We start from the raw sequence: 23,185 nt of genomic DNA on the forward strand, positions 1-23,185 counted from the left end.
ATACATGAATTATTATAATGATCTTTTACACTGTAATTAATTAATTGATAGTAATATATAGGTAAAGTATTTCTATGTGTATAAAGAAAAAAACTTCTTTTTTTCATCTACAATATACCAGTATATATGCAACAAATATCTGATTTTCTAACTTCGCTTAAGAATTTCACTTTTAATAAGTAAACTGTAGCTATCTATGACATCAGATGAACAAGAGGATTTGACACATTAAATGTATGCTAGTAAATAAATAAATTTAAAATAAAAAAATGAAAAAAATAATCAATTAGGTAAATAAATAAATGAACACATCAGTTATTAGTTTTAATTGTCTTTTAATAGTTTTCCTACACATCAACCCTCCTTTCCTCTAGTTTAAGTTTCTCTCTATCTAACTCCATCCGCTCTGCGTGCATGGTCTTTAATTCTGCTGTATATTTCAACTATCCACGATGGTTCTTGTTGTCGTCTTTTTTGGAGGGTGGTCTTTTTGTGTTTGGTTCTCCTATGTGAGCATAGTACGGTCATTTACTAATTAAGCTCTATAAAAAGATTAGAAAAATATTACAAATTCAAAGCTTATTTACGAAAGCCGAGAAGGATCATTCGAGATTCGAGATTCGAAATACGAGATTCGAAATACGAGATTCGAGATTCGAAATTCGAGATTCAATATCTAAATTAACCAATCAAATCAAGGATATGAAAATATGTATCCTAGCCACATCAAACTGTTCTAAATAAAAATCATACGTACGTGCTTTTATATACAAATAAATGCTATGTTCACTTCTCCCTACCTAACTAAATAATTATTTGTATTTACTTTTACACAGAATATCTAAATAGACTAGTAATAATGCAGTGTGCTTCGCGGATCTAAGTGATTTTGTTTGCCCTGGTGCATTTCCACCTGATGCGTTTGAACCCTAAGGTATTTCACCACCAGTAATAGTTTAAAACCCGGGTTTATTCACCCCTTTTGTGTAAAAATGCGGTTATGGTAGAGAACTTCATAAGCGTAGCTAATTTTTTCTGTAGGGGGTCCTCGGCCAATTTTAAAAAAAATTTTACTATGTAAATTACATAAGCTCCAATTTTCCCGAGGAGGGGGTCCAGATCCCCTGACCCCCTCCTTTCTAGATCCCTGCATGAAGATTAGTACATGTATCTAAATAATCTAAATATAAATAATCTGTCCTGTTTCACTAATAAATATAAGCATTACTTATCGTTTTTATGTATGCATACAGTGATAGACTAGTACTATGATTATAAACAAATCATTGAGATATTATCACATCATACGGAATTATTAATAAATACAATTTTTTTCCTTTTCCTCAGTAAACAACTTATTATAAGTCTTACTTTTGGAATTGTTTTCAATATAGAAGGATACCTACTCTCTACAATTAAAGGTAGGGATGATAGGGTGCCAGTTTGTTCACATTGCCGATTTCTTGTGCAGAGAACAGTAAAACCCTTTATTTAATTGTTCATGAATATTTCAAAATTAATTGTTGTACATATATTTTGTTATAATTCATTCATTGATATATCAACAAGAAAGAATAAAAGCATATGTTTCACAGCCAAGTTAAGTTTCTCTGTAGTTTCCTACCCCCCCCCCCCCCCCCCCGCACCAAAATTGACAATAATTATATATAAGTCATACAAATGTTTATTTTTTTTGTAAGTAAATCTCTAAAGATGTAAATAAGCACTGCAAACAAAGATGTGTGTATTTAATATACTACTACATTACACTTAGCCAGATAAAATGTAATCAGGATGAAGCTACAAGGGGTGAGTGGTGCAAATTTACCAATTTGTCGCCATACACACAGAACACCAAAATTGAAATAAAGAAACTGTGAGTGGTGGGTGGAATGCATAAAGATGGCGGCAAATTATCTCAAATAATCAGTGAAAAAACCCACAAATAGGCTGTTATTTGTTACATATCCTGCAAAAACATTGATAAAAAATGTTATCGCCCCATATGATAGCCGATTAAGTTAATGTGTACATATGGTCAACGTACATGTAATTCTAATATACTAGAAGGCGGACGTATCAGGTGGGGATCCAGAAAATTAAATTTCAAAAATGATCGGTTGAATTACATTAAATGCTTTGAAAATTGTTTTAAACTATCGCACGGGTCAAAATGCGTGATAGAAGCTATGTACAGTGTAATTGGAAACTTTAATTTTATATCAATATGTAGTATTACCTATTTTAACAAATAAGAGTATAGCACAACTGCCACAAGCAATACATGTCCTTTTTACCGGCACCACCTCCCTCCCCATAAAAAAATGAAGCAATTGTCGTTTTAATTGCTAAAATGTGTGTGGTTCAAGATTTTTCTAAAGGACATACCCGATTAGAATTGAAAAAAAGAGTCGTACGTTTAAAACTAATTTTGTCAAAACTTGTAGATTCATTTGGTTATATTTTGGTCCATTTGGGTAAATATATGCACCAGCGCAGCTCTAATTAATATATAATCAGGCCAGAATAACTGACAAATTAATGAGGACTATATAGCCGACCCCCCCCCCCCCCCTCTTGAAATGTATATACTGAAAACAGATTATTGGCGTACAACATCCGCACACAATTTAAAGAAAATTTCATTTTTTTTTATCATTTTCGCTAGCTAATGTAAGACATCACAAATACCCCAAGCCACCTCACGGAAAAGGAAATGCTAGGAGATGAAAGAGAGAGAGAGAGAGAGAGAGAGAGAGAGAGAGAGAGAGAGAGAGTCGATGTAAATCACAGGTGCGCTAACACCGTTAAAATTAAAGCTTGCTAGTTGGTCTGCCCTACCCTAGCTACCTCCTCTCTTTTCTCGTTTTAGAGGCTTAATTATTGTCTATATATGCTTGTAACAAATCAAATCAATTTCAAATTCTAAATCAAACTGAATTTGACACTACAAAACTCTCTGTCTGTCTGTCTGTCTGTCTCTCTCTCTCTCTCATATCGACAATGGCATTGCCATACCCTACAATACACTATTCTTATCTGGATTTTTGTCTTTGAGGTTGTAAATCATTATATCTTCTATGGTTTAAAACTTTATCATAACCTATATTTTGACATGTCGATTATTTTTTTTAGTTTCGTTTCATAGCTAAAACATTAAGATTAAACAGATCTGTCTTCGCTAGCCGATTTTTACACAGTTGGGGCGAATACACTTCGGGTTAAAATTGTTCGGAGGGAAATACATACAGGGCAAACAAAACCACTTAGATTCGCAAAGCCAACAGTGTTATTTCTAATGTAATTGTTTATACTGTGTGGGGATAATTCATCAATGTTAATTTAACCATTTTATAACCACTATATAAGAGCTATTAAGACATTTATTAGTAGGAAAGAGCATGTACGAATGATCTTTATTTAGAACAGTTTGATGTTGCTAGGATACAGGTTTCAGATCCATGATTTGATTGGTTAATTTAGATATTGAATCTCGAATTTCGAATCTCGAATCTCGTATTTCGAATCTCGTATTTCGAATCTCGAATCTCGAATGATCCTTCTCGGCTTTCGTACTTATTTGATAAGATATTTAGAAGATTTGATAAAGCAATAGGATATTAATTCCTTCAATACATTTTGTAAAAAAAAAAAAAAGAACCTTTTTTCTTAGATATGCCTACAGAGTCTTCATCAATATTACACCAATCTTCAGCAGTGGTGGCATTTGTGGCAGAGGCATCAATTTCTGTAAAATTAACATTTTTTATTATTAAGATTAATGTCTTTCAGCAAACTTTTGGAAAATGCATTTTCATTTAATGAACAGTGTTCATTTTAATATAAATTTCTTTCTTGTCCACAATTTTTAACCACAGAGCTTCCAACTCCTATGTAGATTTAATTCATATTTAAAGCAACATCTTTTTTAAGAGAGAGAGAGAGAGAGAGAGAGAGAGAGAGAGAGAGAGAGAGAGGTTTAAAATCAAATCGCTGTTGCAATCAGCGGTTGTGATTCTGTAAGTGGACTTTATCATGCTTATGCCTTCTGCATTGACCTCTCAAAATACCTTTTAGTAGATTATTCTGAGAGAGAGAGAGAGAGAGAGAGAGAGAGAGAGAGAGAAGGGGTGGGCTGATTTAAAATAATGTCACTAGATCATGACAACATTACTTAGCCGTGCGACAGAAGATATATTACACGTGTATTAAAAGAGAAAGGATGAAAGGTCGGTCAATTATCTTCGCCGATTGTTACCTATTTTGATTTCAGCAAGTGAGTGATGCATCAATACATTTCATACTCTGTTGTAAATAAATGGAGCAACGAAGCAGTGATGTGCTTGATTACTTTGAAAAAAGAACACTCTGGAATTTTTTTTATCCAATTTGACAACACAGAAACATGCGTGGCAGAAAGTATCGGAGATGATGTGTCTAGAGGGCCATAATTTCACTGGAGAAGAGTGTGACAGAAAATTACGATCGCTAAAAATGAGGCAAGTAGCACATGTATTGTAAACTTTTTCATGCTGATCAATTTACATGTACTTTGTCCTCTCAATAATTTTGATGAAGGTAAAGACTACAAAGTGTGATGCACACTTGTTGCAATTGATCAAACTGATTTTTTTCTATGGCTTTTTATTGATTTGAAGGTGGCTCACTATACCCTGAAATAGTTTGAGCAGAAAATAAATTGATTGTGACAAATAGCATAATAGTTAAGAAATGTACAAGTCAAATAGGCGAATTAAAACATATACAATTTTTGATAAAAATTATATTTTCAAGAATTTTATTCAGTAATTATTAACAAAAGGCCAAGGCGGATTTGAACTCATGATCTGGAAGTCACAAGCCTGATACTGAGCTACAGCAAACTGGTTCACATAAACAATTGAACAAAACATTTAAATCATCATGTTGTGACCTACTGTCTTAAACAGTATAAGTCTAGGTGTAGTGAGGTACCTTAAACTGCTTGTGGATTTTTCTTAAAAATAATATTTAATATTATATATAATATAATATAATATAATAATTAATAGCAAAAACAACTCAGTTAATAATGATATTTTTACATTAATAAAAGCAAAAGAAAGTTTCAAAGGTAAACCATGACGTTGAGGGAAAGAAGAAAATCACAATCTGGATTCAGCTTTTTGAACTTTTAACATTGTTTCATGAGAAAATTGAACTTGCTTATAAACTTCAGATTAGGAAAATAGATAAGAAGATGAAATGTGTGTGTGTGTGTGTGTGTGTGTGTGTGTGTGTGTGTATATGTTATATAGAGAAAAATTAAAAAAAAGAAAACATGAAAAACGTTCAATATAGCTTAAGCGCTTTAATTTTAAAATCTTCAAAAGCTATATAATTGTATAGCTTCTCAAGATTTTTCAAAAGATTTTTTTTGCTTGCTTTTAAGCGTGGAGATTAAATATCTAAGCGTTCATATATTAAGGAAAATCAGTTAAATCGTATGTCCTTTTTTCAAATTTATAAATAGCTGCTGGTCATATTACTGCATACTAGCGCATGAATAAAGTATTTGTACAAGAGAATGAGAGAGAGAAAGAGAAAGAGAGAGAGGTTTAAAATCAAATCGCTGTTGCAATCAACGGTTGTGATTCTGTAATGGGACTTTATATCATGCTTATGCCTTTCTGCATTGACGCCTCAAAATTTACTTATAGTAGATTATCTGCGAGAGAGAGAGAGAGAGAGAGAGAGAGAGAGAGAGAGAGAGAGAGAGAGAGAGAGAGAGAGAGGAGGGAATTCTACATGTAGTAAAAAATATTATATATCCAGCTTTATTTGAATCAATTAAACGCGCAACAACTAAAATTATGAATATGAAAATCATTCTAATACGTTATTTATATTGTTGTCAATAAAAATAACACTTTTCACTTTATATAAATATTCTCAAAAACATGGATACCTGTATACGGATATTTCGTAAAGTCATACACAAGTTGGCAGACTGACAATTTACAAGGTTGAATTGCGACATTCAAACCTCATGATCTGCTGAAAGTATGTATACTATACACAAATACTGCCTCGCTAATCTTTCTGTGAAGTAAAACCTCAAATACATTTTGAAGTCCTGACTGGGTATCTTCTTTATATTGAAAATATATTATTATGTAAGGAAATATGGTGTTTTTCATTGTTGAAAAAAAACCGTCCACCGCATTTAGAAATTAAATTTTTTGTTTAGTCTGCCTAATTTAAGTTACCAGTTTTTGACCGGCTTTCTAATATTAAGTCTAAAATGTGAGCTTCCGAGGTTCATAAGAATCTGAATATCAAGTAAATAAAAAAGAATATATAATTAAATAAATTGTGTTAAATCTGAAATATGTGTTATTTGATTAAAAGACAATGTTTTGGGCCTTAAAATATTCTCAGTAATTATCGGCAATTCTCAGTAACAACAGTAAATCTCAGTAATTATCAGAACTTGCAGCAAAAGCATGAGTAAATATCAGTAAATATCAGAACCAACAGCAATTATTAGTAACAACAGTAAAATTATCAGTAAATATCAGCAATTCTGAGCACTAACAGTACAATATCAGTAAATATCAGAAATAATCAGCAAAAAATGGCACTTTCAGTACTGTTTAGAGCCAGTAGTGCTAGTTTTTCGCATCGTTATTCTTTTGAGCATATTGTTAAATGTGATTATAAGGTCTGTTAATTGAAGGTTACCCTTAAAGCCTTAATATGGCAGCTGTGTAAGATTTATTGCTATTGAGCAATGAACAGAGACTAATTTTCCTCTGCAGAAGAATTCACTACGATAAGTGATACTTTAATACTATGCATTTTTTGCTTGACAAAATTTTGCAAATATGTTTTAATTGTGTACGAAACCATGTAAAAGGGTTGGCTATAATGTCTTTTGACGATTTGTCCATTGGTATCGGTCATCATCGCGTAATTCGAATATCGACCGGACATACATTAACCTGCAAATGCTCTAGGATCAATAAGACCCACTAAATTGTGTACATACTTTTTGATTCATAGTTTATATCGTAATGTAATGGCATGTTTTTAAAAATACTTCAGTGATGCGATTGCGTTTAAATGATTTTTGTATTAACAGCTTATTTTTAGGGGTTTTATGGGTCTCTAGACATATATATCATCAATGTAAACCAGCATTGCATGAAAGTTTTGCATAAACAACACACGTCCCCTCTACCGGTTTGTATTATTATGTGGAAGCTTCGGAGCATATAACTATTTCAAACAATTATAAACGAGATGTCATGTTTTATTATTCAGAAATAAAAGAACAGTGGCAAATCAAACTACATGTATATAGTTGATATCGAAATTAAATACAAAGTGAGTAAAATAATACGCTTTTATTTTATCTCCTGTAATTTCGCTAAGTCCATTTAGTATTCGCTGACAGAAATTTGTGAAAACATTGCACTGTTATGCACAAAAACATTTCTTATCGTCTTCTGTACCCCAAATCAAACCAAACAGATAAACAGCCCATACCGATAACGAACCCGATTGTTATAATACAGAAATACCTGCCGATTAAATTAACAACATAATACTTGTACTATTTCACATAATTTGTTTGTTGGTTAGAAATGATCAAATGAATGGACAAGTAATGCTCGATATAAATATTAACCACATACTGGCCTCGTATATTCAATACCCACGTGAACCGAACCCATTAACGGACACGAACATTACAAATTGGAGTATAAACAATTAATTTTCTGGAAAATATGTCAACCAGACGCTACAAAAGTGTAAACTTGATCTGTAGTTGACATTTTGAAGCTGTTTTTAGCAAGTTCCATTTTATTCCTCAAACGCATCAAGAAGAAAAGAGTGGAAAACTGAAAAGGGACATACAGCCGGACAGAAAGATGGACGCAGAGAAAAGCTATAGTGCCCTCCGGTGAAACCGGTAGGGGACTAATAATAAACTCATGTATGATTTTAAATACTTTTTTCAAATTTATTTTTAACTTATTTGTTTGTCAAATATTGTAAAATGTGTTGTTTTTGAAAAACGGTGAAAGTAATTTGGTTTTAATGTATTTTTAATATTAATTTTAATGATGATTTATTAATATCCATTAATATGGACGAGCGCTCCATTACACTCTTACAAATTCAAAACAATACGTACGACCCCGATTTGTAATGTGGGAAAGCCATGTGACCTGCCATGTGCATTAAACAAAAATCAATGAGAAAATCGTAACATTTGTTTAGAAATTAACATTAGCAGAAAAATTCATGTCTTTTGGTACATAAAAAAACAAACACATGCACGAACAGTATAAATAAAATGTTAATTTTGAAAAATCACATTGCGCGTTTAAAGATATGTTACTTCTATATCAAAAATAGTTTACGCTTATGAGAAAATCGTAACATTTGTTTAGAAATTAACATTTACAGAAAAATACATGTCTTTTTGTACATGAAAAAACAGACACATGTACCAACAGTATATATAAAATGTTAATTTTGAAAAATCACATCGTACATTTAAAAATATGTTAATTCTATATCAAAAATAGTTAACGCATATGCCTAACCTACAGTTTAGATATTGTGAGGATTTTTCAGCAGCATTTACCGTGTATCAAGTTAACATTTCTCTTGATATTCTTAAAATTGGATTATAAACATTATATTGGGTTTCGGAATAATGAACTTTGTCTTTGTTACTTTAGAATGACTTAATAATATATATCAGATATCACACGACCTCCTCAACACAAAAATCACACAATGGTGTTGGGACATTGGGTCTAAGTTTAAGATTTTTTTGTACAAAAAGCTCTAATACCTTGACCCAATTTCAGTCTTTGTTGCGATCGAAGCCAAGATACAGTTGTTATCACGCATAATCTCGACGACGCAGTGAATCACATACAGTCCTAAACACAAAAATCACGCAATAGTGTTGGGACAGTTCTTTACAAAAAGCTCTAGAACTTGGACTCAATGTCAGTCTTTGTTGCAATCAAAATCGAGATACAGTTGTTGTCATGCATACGTAAAGTAGCCTTATGATCGCTGTTTTTCAATGTGGAATACAAACTGGGCGCATTTCTTTAGAAGTCTTTTGAAATAGTTCGAATGCTTAATTTGCTGCTTTGTGCAGAATGATATTAAGAACACCTTATAAAAACAAAACCTTAATCAAAGTACTGGAGTACTGACGGGAGTTGATTTTATCGATTATCATTTACTAGTATTTTAAAATCAACGATATGTCATTTTGCTTGGCAAGTAGTTTTTAATATGTATTTGGATTACGCACATTTATAGAATATGAATTCTCGGACTATTCTTTAAGAAGTTCGAGAAAGCCCCATGTAATTTAATTCAAACATATTTTATTGAGTAATCAAATTGATTAGGCAACAAGCAAAGCCTATATAAACCCTCTCCAAAATACAAAGTCAAGAAGTGGTGTTATAAAATAATCATAAAATATAGTTTATAGTATATAGTATAATTCACCAGTTTACAGAGTGATATATTATTGATATTTTTTGTATACAAGACAAAGGATAATTTGATAATTATTAATAATCTTGACTTTTGTCATATGATTATGAATTGTAAGTTAATTTTTTGTTTAGCATATACATTAACACATTCATTCCTACATTTATAAACCCATCACCTCATTCATTCATACCGACAGACAGACATAGAATATTGATGTCATGAGACAGCCCATTTAAAAGAACCAGTAAAAAAAAATAAGAAGTAACAGAAAGTCAAAACGCTTAGAAGCTATAATATAACTAATTATAAGAAACGATTTTACAATTTAAGTTGTATGAAAAGTCAGAACTACCATAACGAATATAGTTAATATGAAAAGGTACATTAATGTCATTAAATTGATTAAAAAGTTTAACTCTTTGTTGAATGTATCTTGGACACTCGAGAAATAGATGTATATTACCTTCAGATTCAGACCCACAGTTTGTACATCGACTATCATCAATTAAAAAATCCTTAAATAAATAAGCATTTAAATTGCTAGCTTTATTCCGTAATTGACATAAAATAATATTTTCTTTCCTATTGCCAAAGCTGTGTTGTTTGCAAGTTTTGGGTATATTTTGGAATTTGAGTTTTGACTTAAAAATAACATAACAGTTATGATTAACATGAATTTATTATCATGATATTTTTTATTTTATATTTTGGATTAATTCTAATATTCAGTTAGGATTTTCCCCATGTATGAGTAAATTTTATTTTATTTTAGTGTAATATATATACTATTTTTCACAATTTCCTTTAGGTATTTTTCTGAAAAACAAATGTTTGTTCTCTTTGTTAGCTAATTCATTCGCACATCTTTTGTAAACTAAGGATGACATTCCCAATCAGAAGAGATTTTGACAAGATGTTAGATACTAGGAAAGATATTCTTATTTCGGTTCTTTTGGAGGTAAATGCCTTTGCACTTTTGGCTTGACACTTCGAAATTCCACACAGATAAACTTATTTATTTCATTTCGGCCTCAAAAAAAAACTTATTTACTTTCTTTCGGCTTCGAGTTAATCCTGTCTTTGTTACAGGCCTTCTCCGCAGAAATACGAGTAATTGTTGTAACACCTTCTTTGGCTTAGCTAAAAGTGTCAAGCATCAAAGAAATTTTGCCGAAATTGGGAGTAAACATTTTTAAAACAAGTTACCTGATTGGTCAAAATTAAAGTCCGGAGATTGACCGCAATGGTAAGTGACTTTTACATAGTCACTATCCATCTTGCGGCAATCGAATAAAGACAGTGTTTAATTTGATTTACGGATTTTATTTTGATTCATTCAGGTAAGCTTGAAATTACTGTTTTATTCTTTTTATTATTTAAGCTTAATTTCATTTAAGGTATTTATTTCTTATTTTTTTTAATTAGGGATATTTTGGAAATAGTTTTTTTTTAATAATTTACCCTGATCCAATTAATTAGATAGTTTTTAAATTTCTTTCATTACTTCAATGTTAAATTGTTATTCGCTAAAAAATTGTCCGCCTTAATTAAATAACTTTGTAATCTTTTAATTCTACACTTTAAATTATGCTTATTGCGTATTAATTTCTACTCTAAAATTTATTCCTTAAAGATTTAAATAACTTCACCGCACTTTGCTAAATAGAACTCTTCTGCGCGAGGAGATAAATAAGTTAGCGTAAACAAAAACGAAAATAGAATTTTTATCCGCTAAATTTACAAAACAAGTTTAAGTCATTATTCTATTATATTTTTCGATATTTTATTATTAATCAACAATGTTCACACGTAGGAATCATGTTTTAGGTAAGCGCTATGCTCGATATTGTTTTGATTTCTTTTTATGTCTATTGTTTATCTGTTTTAATTGTGTTTCGGAACTTTTGTTATCTTTTTGATTTTATAACATGCTTTTATTATTTATGTATTTCATTCATTATAGTTGACAATGGTTTCCTCGGGGTGTCAGTTTCTTCTGCTACCCTCCTAAACAGGCACTATTTATATATTGTCGCCCTAGAAGCCATGTAATATATTTATATATCTTTAATGTCGCATACCGGAGCAAGGTTTAATTCATTCAACCTTATATGATACGGTTCTCATTTAAAACAACATATGGGGGTTGAAAAATGGGAAATTTGGGTGACAGCTAAAGCTTTTCAAATAGTGTGTCCTTAGGTTAAGTAATAACCGTTTGATGTAACACAAGGAAAGACATATGACGTGAATCGTAAAAAAGCTAATGTTATATGAACATTTGCATAAGCAGAAATAATTTTAACGTCATAACGTCACGCGCCTGTGAATCAATCATTGATGGGTTTTTTTTCAGTAGTCATATGCTTAATCTCATAACTAGGTCAACGTTATCAGGTCAATGAAATTACTTAATACTAGTCAACGTATTTTATGCGCACTTTTACACATCTATACTACTACATTTAAATAAAAGAAGTAGTAATAGCGACCATACAGGGGGTATTAAAAGAGCTATTGTTCTGAGAACAATGGGAAATGTTATAGGATAGCCTTAGGGAAGAAAACAATAAGAGGTAAGGGGTGCCCCCTTCAAATGACACAGGCAGGACTAAAGGGATATCCCATATTAAATGACACAAAGAGTAGTGAGGCTGATACCCCAATAAAGGTTATATGATACGTCTATAAGTAGATAGTTTGTGGGTAAGGTACTATCTTATAAAAAAAAATGGCAATTATAATATCAAGGTATTTAACAACGAATCAGCTAAAATCAGCTTAAATCAAGGGATATGGAATTCAACCCAAAAAAGTGCCAGGACATCAAGTGTAACAAGTATGCTACATACCCTACGCGGGCATGTTAAGGCTTCCCGATTGATTTTACAGCGATACGTAGAAAGTCACTTGTCAGTACTTCATACGATATGACGTCATAATTAACTTTGACGTCACGATCTGCATTCCTGTCGATAGTTCTCAGGGAATGTATCTTAACGTTTAAAGTGAATTATATCAAACCAGTATAATACCGCACATTTCCTTTACATAGATGCTGCTGTTATTGCTAGACGTACAAAATTCGTTCATATTAAAAACCTGTATCAAATAGTCAGCAGTTTTAAAGCTTCGTTTTAAGTAAAAGACTATTTATAAACTAGTGGTTTGGATACTCTACCTGTTACATGTAAACAAACGAATGAAGACATTTTAATGCAAGTAAAACCAGCTTGGCGCAGGTGAAAGATCAACACAATTTTAGAATATTTTACGTAAAATTCGTAGAGAATATAAGTATTAATGTGTATCGTGCTTGGGAAACCTACGCATTTACTCCACTTTTTGTAAATCGCTTTTGATTAGTAAAAATGTGCATTATTTTGATGATTTTGTGGAATGTATAAACAATATCTTCCATAAACGAAATATTTGTTTCTTTCCCAAGCAAGAACTTCAAAGTATATGACTTAAAAAAGAATTTTTCCTAAAAAAAATGTATGATTTAATGTCATTAATCACCTGCGCCGATGCGATTTAAATACATCATTTGCAATATTAGGATTCGCCCGTCACGTGATTACAAAGTACATATGGCGTCACAAAAATGCATCAAATATAATGTTTAACATCGGTGTCAATAAATGTAACATATATTTTAAGAAATACCCCCGGTCAAAGTAGTTTTGCGATGATTCAAATAATATCGTTTTCAAGCCGTATTTTAGCATCGGGACGCGTTAACATTGCTGCGTAGGTTGGAGAAGCCTACAGTTAAGGAGGGCTGATGCCAGACTTGTACTTATGTACAAGATCATTCATTGCTTGGTAGCCATTCCCTCAGTTCAACTCGTCCCCCTGGTAGGACTACTCACTCAACTCACTCCTTTACTTTTCTGCATATTCAAACCACAAAGAATGTTTACAAATATTCTTTTTTCCCTCTTACTATAGTACAACGGAACACTCTGCCGGGTAGTGTTGTCTCACTTCCAGATGTTGATCATTTCAAACTGGAAGTTGGCAAATTGAACCACCTCAGGCCTTAATTATGCAAAAGTGCTTTTATGTCTTTTAATTATAAATACTATTTTTCTTCTCTTTTATCTTCACTAAAATGTAATAATATTTCTTTCCCCTTTTCACTCTGTTGAAATATTACTCGACTTCATATCTCTTTATCTTTTAACAAGCAGCGCACCCTACTCAGGGTACTCAGAATTGAGAGGTAGTAGTATCAATGGTTGACACAGTTTGCGTATTTCGTTTCATTCGGTGTTGGACGTAGAAATACACGATTCTGTGACCCGAGTCGACCTACGATAAGTCAGTATCCTTATACATCAGAACATTTAGCCAACACAAATACTTTTTAGGCTTCATTGAATATTCTGGCGTGTTACAGAAGTCAGATATTTTTCACCTGAATGCAATGACAGTGTAATATTTCAGGACACAGAGATTTTAAGATTAAATTTCAATGCAGGTCTGTGAACAGACTTGAATTTCACCATAAACAGACAACTCCGAAGAGAAATGACCATTCATCACGATAAAGATTGATACACTGATAGAGAATTTGACCCAAAAACGGTAGATTAAATGTCACCATGAATCTTTGAACCTTGGTACAGATATTAAAATTTATCACAAAGATTACCACATTCATGAAAGATTTGACTAAAATGCAGTCTTAATAAGAGGGCTATGCCTTCAAATTACGGTTTGCGGTTAATGGTATTACACAACGTTTCCGTTTCTTATTAAACAAAGTACTGAAGTACTAACGGGAGTTGATTTTATCGATTATTATTCACTTCAAAATCAACAATATGTTATTTAGCCTGGCAAGTAATTTAAAATCTGTATTTGAATTACGCACACTTTCATAATATGAATTCTTGGGCTATTCCGACAAGAATTTCGAAAAAAACAAACCTTTATGAATCATGTTGTGTAATATTTAAAAATAGAATTGATTCCACCAAACTATGTATCAGTAATCGAAATATTTCAGAAATTGTATGGATCTATGCAATTATGAACTCTAGTCTCGTTCAACCAATTGCTCAACTGTTTTCGTTAATCTCCGACAAGCAAGAGGCAGGTCACGTGACAGCTTGATGACGCGACCCCTTAATATAGACTGATTCTTGGCTGTCTCCGTAAATCCCCGACAAGCAGATGGTTGAACGAGAGTATATTGAACTCCGGCGTTGGGATACATACGACTGCAAAAAATATCCAAATTGTTCGTACTATTTAAAATCTGACTATTTTTAAGGTATACCTAAACTTATTTCATTTAACAAATGCCTCAGTATACATTACGTCAAAGAACTATACATGATATCAGTCAAATTTGGCCCCCACAATTCGCTATTTTTAAAGTGATGGTGGCGGTGGGGGTGGGAGCATACCCCCCTGACCTCAATCCCATCTCAATCGATGTATGAAACAAAGACATATTCTACAAACAATTTAGTTGCAAGTTACTTGACATAAAAAAGTGTACTGCAGACGTATTTTTTTCCACGGAGTCATAATTCCGCGGAATCAGAATTGTATCAATTTAATCCGCGGGTAAAAATTTACGCGGATTCATTGAATGAAAAAAAACATCATTCGAATAATTTTTGTTAAATTTAGTTCTGAGCGATTTTCATTACCTAGAATTTGTCCAACTTTTGACTTAAATTGTAATAGCTGTTCACAGTGAACAGTAATCATCGGTTGTGCACTGGTCGGTAGTCATTAGTTAGCCGTCAAGATTTTACAACGCTGACTAAAATACTTTGAATCTTTATTAACTGTCAATTTATGGGTTCACATGTCGTTTAAATTATGAGTTGATCAGTTTTATCAATTAAAAGTCAGAGCACAAAGGGATCTAAAACTTGATGTAAAAACACGTGTCTTAACGTTTAGTTAATTGGGTCTTTGAAAGACAGACCCGCTTGGGGCTATTTGTCGTCTGGCACGTGTCGTTATCTCAAGCTGAGAGAACTTTAAATTTCATGCAAGTAAATTTACAGAAAATTCAAATCTTTAGGAGATTAAATTATTTATTATGTGAATTCTCAATACAAATTTGTTTGACAGTTTGCATAGATAAAAACGATATACTTTGCGTACACGTATATGCAAGTTTTATATAATGTAGTAACTCCCGATTATCCTTATTCATGAATGCAATTTCAAAATTTCTTTCCAAAATGCACTTTAAGTACACGGGGAAAAATTCCGTGGAAAATTTGTGCCCACGTTCATAGCGTAAATTAATATCACGCGGACAAAAGTACGTCTACGTCTGGTTTAACTCAATTTAAGACAGACTGCATTTAAATATTATATCAATACAGTTTGTGAAATATTGAGTGACTCAGCTACTTACATTCACAAGACATTCAGCAACAGGAATTATCATATCATGCACAAAAAGAAAAAAAAATATTAAAGAAATAAAATTAAAACATAAAGTAATGAATTGAAATAATCAATAGCATGCAAATCGAATTCTTGTTCAGGTAAAAAAAAGTGTACAAATTATAGGTAAGCCATTCTTATTTCATATGAAAAGAGTAACATATTCTACATAAACAAAACAAAAAAATTAAATTCAAGTTTCGCTTGTTTTCATGCATTTCATGACTTTTAATGATTTTTCTCTCTCAAAAATTATATCATTGGTATCATTTAGTATTTCATAATAATTGTCACCAACTAGAGACGAGCTCGTTGCAAGCAACGATAAGGTTTTCCGTCGTAGCTGCGTCATACTTGTGACGTATTACAAAAAATTGATAGCTGACCATCGTACAATATTAGATGTGTAAACACTGAGAAACAAAGTATTATATTTCTGTGACCGCGTAGATTTTACGGTGATACAGAATTCGTCTGGATCTGCATCGGTCGTGTGCAGTACGAACGGGGTGAGGGAATGTTGGCGTAAAGTGTATAAGGTAAACGGTTGGGGCGCGCTGTGGGCCGTAAGCTAAAACGAAGGGTAGGTTTGCCGAATTCCCGAAGGTCCACCAGTATACAGTTCCAGAGAAATAAACAGGCAATTGATGCAGGATTCCACATTATTGAACGAGACTCAACGATGGCAACATTATAACAATTTAACAGACAGACATGTTACAAACAATTCGGATATGGCCAGAAGTGGCCTCCGGACTCAAGACTCTGGGAGAGTCGGACGTGGCCGGGGCTGGCCGCCGTATTCCAGACTGCGCATTGACAATTGTACATAACTATTTATAAGAATCTTAACAATGAGTATAAATTGCAATAAACAGGTATTGATATAAGTTAGCTGAGTGAAAGGTTCACAGATATAAACTAATTAAATAAACTCAATGAGTCTTTGATGTCCAAGAAATGAAAATCTGATAATTGCACAATGTTGTTTTAAGAGATTAACAGTCCTTGAGACATGACACTCTGTCTCTTTGAAATCACATATAAAGTCTGAAAAGTGTCAATCACTAAATAAAAAAAAGTAACTATGTAAGAAATAAACTGTGAGAAAAAATTACGAAACAGATGTTGAATTTTACAAGTAAAGTAAAAAAAAATTTATAATTGAACAGTGCATTTTGCACGATGATACTACATGTTTATAAGCAAATACAGATCTTAACACGTTGTCTCTAGTTTGATTCGCCGCATTTTATTCACAGAGTGGGACTGTGGTTATGCCCGGTACGATGGTAAAAAGACCACTGGCAAACGTTTGACACGCATTTTTATCGAACGCAAGCGCCAATGAATCTATTAGTATATATGCGGAGATCCTGGAAATTTTACAAGGGGTTTTGAAGAATAATTTTGTATTTCGAGGAGGGGGAACATGCGCGGATCAGAAAATTTTTCCGGGGTGGGGGTTGAAAAGTCAGACGGTTATTTGAGTTTGCCAAGGGATGTCCGAGGCATATTTGGTAAGTTTATAATGTACACGTAATTGAAAGAAATTTCGCTGGGGGGGGGGGGGTCTGGAACCCTTCCCCTTCTAGATCCGCGCACGGAGAAGACCGATGCCGGTAATTTTACTGTAATTTTAACCACTTTTATTTAATTATTCTTGTTCATAATTATCAGAAAACCAATATTACCTTTCAAAGCAGTTAAAACTTAAAACTTAAGATACGAACCATTTAGTCTCGGTGAGTATTGCGTCCGCGTACGAAAATAATGGCAATTTTTAAGAAATTCGGATGGACGATCTGTGTCCTAGGTCGTCCATCCGATTCTTTTTCTGACTAAAAGCTACAGACCTGCAGTGAGAGATTTTCAAACTCTTACTGATTATGTCAATTTGTTTGTCTCAAAGAATCATTTTTTAAATCAATATAAAGTTTTACCTTAAAAAAAGAAAGAAATTGTGCATTTTCAATGTTAGCATTTTACAATTTTATGGTCTAATAAAATTTCAAGAAACAACTCTTCATTGCTTTATCCGAAATATTGCATGAAAAAAATTTACATCGCATTTTTTAAATTACAAAAGGATATTCAAAATGAAATTGGATTAACCGCTAACAAACAGGCATAAAGAGAGACTGAGAACCAATTTCTTCTCTTTTTTTTTTTAAATCAGAAGAAATTCAAAAATAAATCAAAATATATATTTTTTCTTTGTATGCGTTAATGAAAATGTAGATCAGCAAGGGGGTTCTTTTTCGTGCAAGCACCTACTTAACAGATTGTTACACGGGTCTACAACGATGACAAATATCGAAAAGGCAATATTGTGGGTGAAGGATGAATGTGTAGTTTGTTTTTAAAGTTTATTTTTGATACATGTAATTATATTTATCTGGATCGGTTATGTTTGTTAGTTTGTTTTGATTATTAAAGAGGGGAATAAAGAAATGAGTAATTTCCAAGCACGTAGCATCGTTTTTGAAAGTGGGGGGGGGGGGGGGCAAACTCATCCAACAAATCTTGACAAGCAAAAAAATATAAAAAATTGAATTTTCCAAAATTTTCAAAATTTCACTCATAATTTCATACCAGTTTTTTTTTACATGCTACCAAAATGGGGGGGGGGGGGGGGCAACTCCATGATAATTTCATTTTTTTTAATGTAAATTTTATAAAAATAGTTGCTTCGAGAAAAAGTGGGGAGAGGACATCTTTATGTCATATAACATGTGAAACTGATTTCATTCCACCCACAAACTTGAAATAATGAAATAATTTTAAAGAAAACAATATAAATAGACGTCATAAATCCCATATCAAACGCCATATAACCACTTGATTCTGCGCGTCTTTTTAATGAATTTAGAAACAGCGGCAAATTCTAAAATGTATTTTTAAAGGTAATGTTAGCTGCAAGTCTGTAGACCTTGTATGAAAAATTTCGGATGGTAGTCAATTTTTCCGGGATACAGACAGAGCGGTACATGTATGCAGCTAAGGTAACTAAGAATGATCCCAATAAAATACTTTGTTGAGTAATGCAAGCTTTTAAGAAAGCAATACTTATATTTGTTTAAAATATAACACCCAAATACTTCGTCTTACATTCGCTATTTGTAGAACAAGCAGAACCAGTATCAGTCTGACCGGCCTCACAACGTACATTGTTGGAATGTTATTGTCCTAGCATTGCAATGCTCTGCATGTACACAATTTCTTTTAAAATTCAAACACTTAAAGTGTTCATCTATATGGCTACACATAACGTACACACGTGATTCAAAATAACCCAGACGGAAAACGGTAAAGAATTCAGTCATTGAGTCTACGTTTTATAGAACTTGTAAGAAAACACAATGCGGGTCTGAATGTTTGATGATATGTCAATCTATCAATGTACAGTTTGTTAATTATTTTCGATTGCTAAGGCTACAACGTATTTGATGAACATTGAACAACATTTTTTCCATGCCACTTTTTTCCATGGAAGCGAATACAAGTATAAAGCATTTATGAAATTTATTTAATTACCTCTTTAGAATTGTGTATGGAATAAATAATTTATAAGTTGCTGCTGAAGGTTGTTTGGTATTTTCGTTTGTAGATGCTTTGCAAGTAAAAAAACCTGAAACGCGGGGCAAGTCATAACTAATATCCCTAATAACCGTAACTTAAAACTAGCGGCTTTGGATTCAAATATTATCGTATACGAATATTAAGTTCACTTTTTAAAATCATCTCCACGATGATAATTATATTATATCCATCGCAAATCAGTATTTTTTTTTTTTTTGCTTTAAAAGAATTGTTCTATCGGGAGCAATCCCGCGTTCGTTTAAATTGTCATGTCAGTAATACACATTGTGCTTTATATGACGGCCGTGTATACGTATTGTAGAAAAGTTGAGTTTAATTACCATGCATTGGAACCATTTTATTAACACATCTCCCAGTACTGAAACAATTCAAAATGTCTCTGTTACAGTAACACAGTGGGGCGTTAATCGTGTACGTCCAGCTTTACAAGCACATGCACTGTCGTCTAGGCGACGGCCTGAATACAGCTAGCGACTCTCCTATCGATCGGTTACCTGAGTCTCGTAATGCATCTAAATATAGACAGGGGCACAGTTATGAAACAAACAACAAAAATAAGGTCAAAGAGGTTTATCTATATGAAATGAAAATGTACATATGTATAAAAACATTTGGGAATTTTATGTGGAATTATTTTTGCGCGCTACATGTATCAGTTAGTGCATTACAAGAAGCCCTTTCATAACCTCATAAACGTGCGCACCCCCACAAAAATGGACCGAACTGACAACAATTGTTTCTGCAAATACTGACTATAAATTACGAAAACATTAAATTGAATACTATAGAAGGATTCAAAATTAATTTCTTTACAACTTTGCTTCAATAATGCATTAGAAATATTTATTCCTTTTTAAGTTATTGACAAGAAACTTTGGACGCCTCTAACTCCCTAATTATAAGGGCCAGCCCCTTTTTCGGTATACCGAATGAAAGGTCTGGGCAAGACCAAAAACTTTTAAAATACATGTTATAACAAATTTTTATCAGGTAGAAAACTAACACGGAAAATACGCGTTTTTTTTTTATTTTTTTCCTTACCTTTGTTTCAACATCTATACCACCCCTTTTATTTCCATTTAAATAATAAATAAAATATATCTCGCACAAATTCAATGTATTAGCTTCCAAACCAGCCCATCTTTGAGACTCTGCCAGTCATCGTTAAAGCTAAACCCCCCTGGACAAAAGAAGTCGTTAAATTTTACTAAAAGGATAATAACTCAAAACCGGATAGGGATTTTCCTCAACTTAAATATGCAACGACAACATCACGCGGCATGTTATTAGTCCTGAAAATTTCAAAACAATCGCTGAACAAACGAGCGAGATATTAAGGATCAAAGTTGGCGTCTAGAAGTAAAAAAAAAAATAATAAGAAATTTGAAAATTTTTAAGAATAATAGTAAGGTTTTCCGCTGAGAGCGGAAAACCTTAATAACAATCATTGGAAAAACATTTGGAAGAGTTAAGTGATGTGGGGTTTTTTTGACAATAAATAAAGCAACACAGGAAAATAAATATTGGAAGAACTAGATACGATCTCGTTACGAGTAACGAGTAGGTCTTCCGTTCAATTCTTTAAATGATTCGATTAAAATATCAATGAAATTTCAAAATTCTCCCTCAACCACTTCCTTTTAGATAATGTATACGATTGTCAATCTCCTTTAAAATGCTTAACAAAGAGTTTTGCTTTTTAACATACAGCACATTAAAGATTTAAGATTTTAGTCTCCTAAAATCTCTAAATACGTCATCAATGGGTTTGGAAATGAGTTTTACAAACTGATATTGCTGCCATCAACAACTTTTGTTTTTATAATGCATTACAAAATCTTGATCATTTTTAACGTATGAGTAATAGAGTTTAGGAGTCTATTGGCCCCTAATTTTAGGGGTCAGCCCCTTTTTCTTGATTTTATACGAAAGGTCTCATGAATACTAACATTTTTGGTTCTTACATCCATCTAAAATTGATGTTTACTTTTGAGATAGAAATGATTGAATATTTTAGGGGCCAGTCCTCTAGATCCTTAAGAGGGACAGACATTCGTATTTTGATAAGTAGAATCAATTTAAATCATTTAATCAAACATTTTCTCTTCTTTGGTGTCTAACAAAATATGTATACTTCTCTAGTTATTTTTCGTCAAAGTTTAAGTACTTTGGCCCCTAAAAATCCCTAATTACGTAATAAATGGGCGTGGCAATGATTTTTTCGAATAGATATTGGTACGATCAACAACTTTGCTTCTATAATGCATTTCAAAATCTTTATCGTTTTTAAGTTATTTGTAATAGAGTTTACGAGTGCCTTGGCCCTTAAAAAAAGGGGCCAGCCCCTTTTTCTTGATTTTTTTGAAAAGGTCTTAAGAATACAAACATTTTTTGTTCTTACACCCATGTAAAATTGTTGATCATTTTTGAGATACAAATGATTGAATATTGTAGGGGCCAGCCCTCTAGATCCTTAATGGGGACAGAAATTCGTGTTTTGATCAGTGGAATTAATTTAAATCATTTATTCAAACATTTTCTCTTCTATGATGTCTAACAAAATATGTATACTTCTCTAGTTATTTTTCGTCAAAGTTTAAGTACTTTGGCCCCTAAAATTCCCTAATTACGAAATAAATGGGCGTGGCAATAATTTTTTCTTATAGATATTGGTACGATCAACAACTTTGCTTCTATAATGCATTACAAAATCTTTATCGTTTTTAAGTTATATGTAATAGAGTTTACGAGTGCCTTGGCCCCTAAAAAAAGGGGCCAGCCCCTTTTCTTGATTTCGTTGGAAAGAACTTATGATTATCTACCACTTTTGTTATATATCTTAACAAAATATCAACTGCTAAAGAGATACAGATCAAAACGTTTGAAATTTTTGAATGAAAATTCGTACTCAATTTTCGTGCCCAGGCGAGCTCCAAGAAATAGCGCCACTGGCGTAAAACAAAATAATAGTGCACAACTTCAGACTATAGACTACCTATCCTGAAAATTTCATAGTCATATCTCTGATAGTTTCTGAGATCAGCTCTGCACAAAATAGGTCGTAAAAAACTACAAAATGGTCGATAAATCGGTACCGGAAGTGACGACAACAAAAATTTCAAAAACATATAAAAATTAGATGATGACTCATCGTCTGTGAAAAAATGTTGAAAATCGGTCGAATAGTTTTCGAGAAATCGCGTGCACAAAATTTGGAAAAAAAAATAATAATAATAACTAGACGCGATCTCGTTGCGAGCAACGAGAGGTCTTCCGTTTGAATTCACCTTTAAAAACTATTTGGATAGTGTTTCTTTTCCTTCATGTCTTATCACTTCTTCAAATTCCATTTAATCCTCTATAGAGATATCAATAGACATTTATTAAAGCGCGTTAATTGATAAATAACAGAAAAATATTTAAGAACAAAAAAGTTGAAAATTTAATGTTTATAGTTCCTACCGGTGACGAACGGAAATGACGGTGGACGTTCATTTATGCGATGGTAATCTGATTAGTTTAAAATGTTCAATACACATGAGCTGTTTCTGAAACACTTGAATTGGTATTTAATCTTCGTATCCTATTCATGCTACATTGTTTTTATAATTGTACATGAAATACTAAACTCGGT

General features: G+C 32.5%; 1 long non-coding RNA gene across 1 annotated transcript; it reads right to left on the reverse strand.

Annotated features, from left to right (window-relative positions):
• Positions 1-327: 327 nt before the first annotated feature.
• Positions 328-20,561, reverse strand: LOC128172208 (uncharacterized). Its single transcript, XR_008242214.1, has 3 exons — positions 19,872-20,561; positions 3,662-3,748; positions 328-542 (listed from the first exon to the last, which is right to left on the reverse strand). It is a non-coding gene; the product is annotated as an uncharacterized LOC128172208 (long non-coding RNA).
• Between the last annotated feature and the right edge of the window lie 2,624 nt (positions 20,562-23,185).

Source organism: Crassostrea angulata, chromosome 2, assembly GCF_025612915.1.
Source record: "Crassostrea angulata isolate pt1a10 chromosome 2, ASM2561291v2, whole genome shotgun sequence".
NCBI lineage: Eukaryota > Metazoa > Mollusca > Bivalvia > Ostreida > Ostreidae > Magallana > Magallana angulata.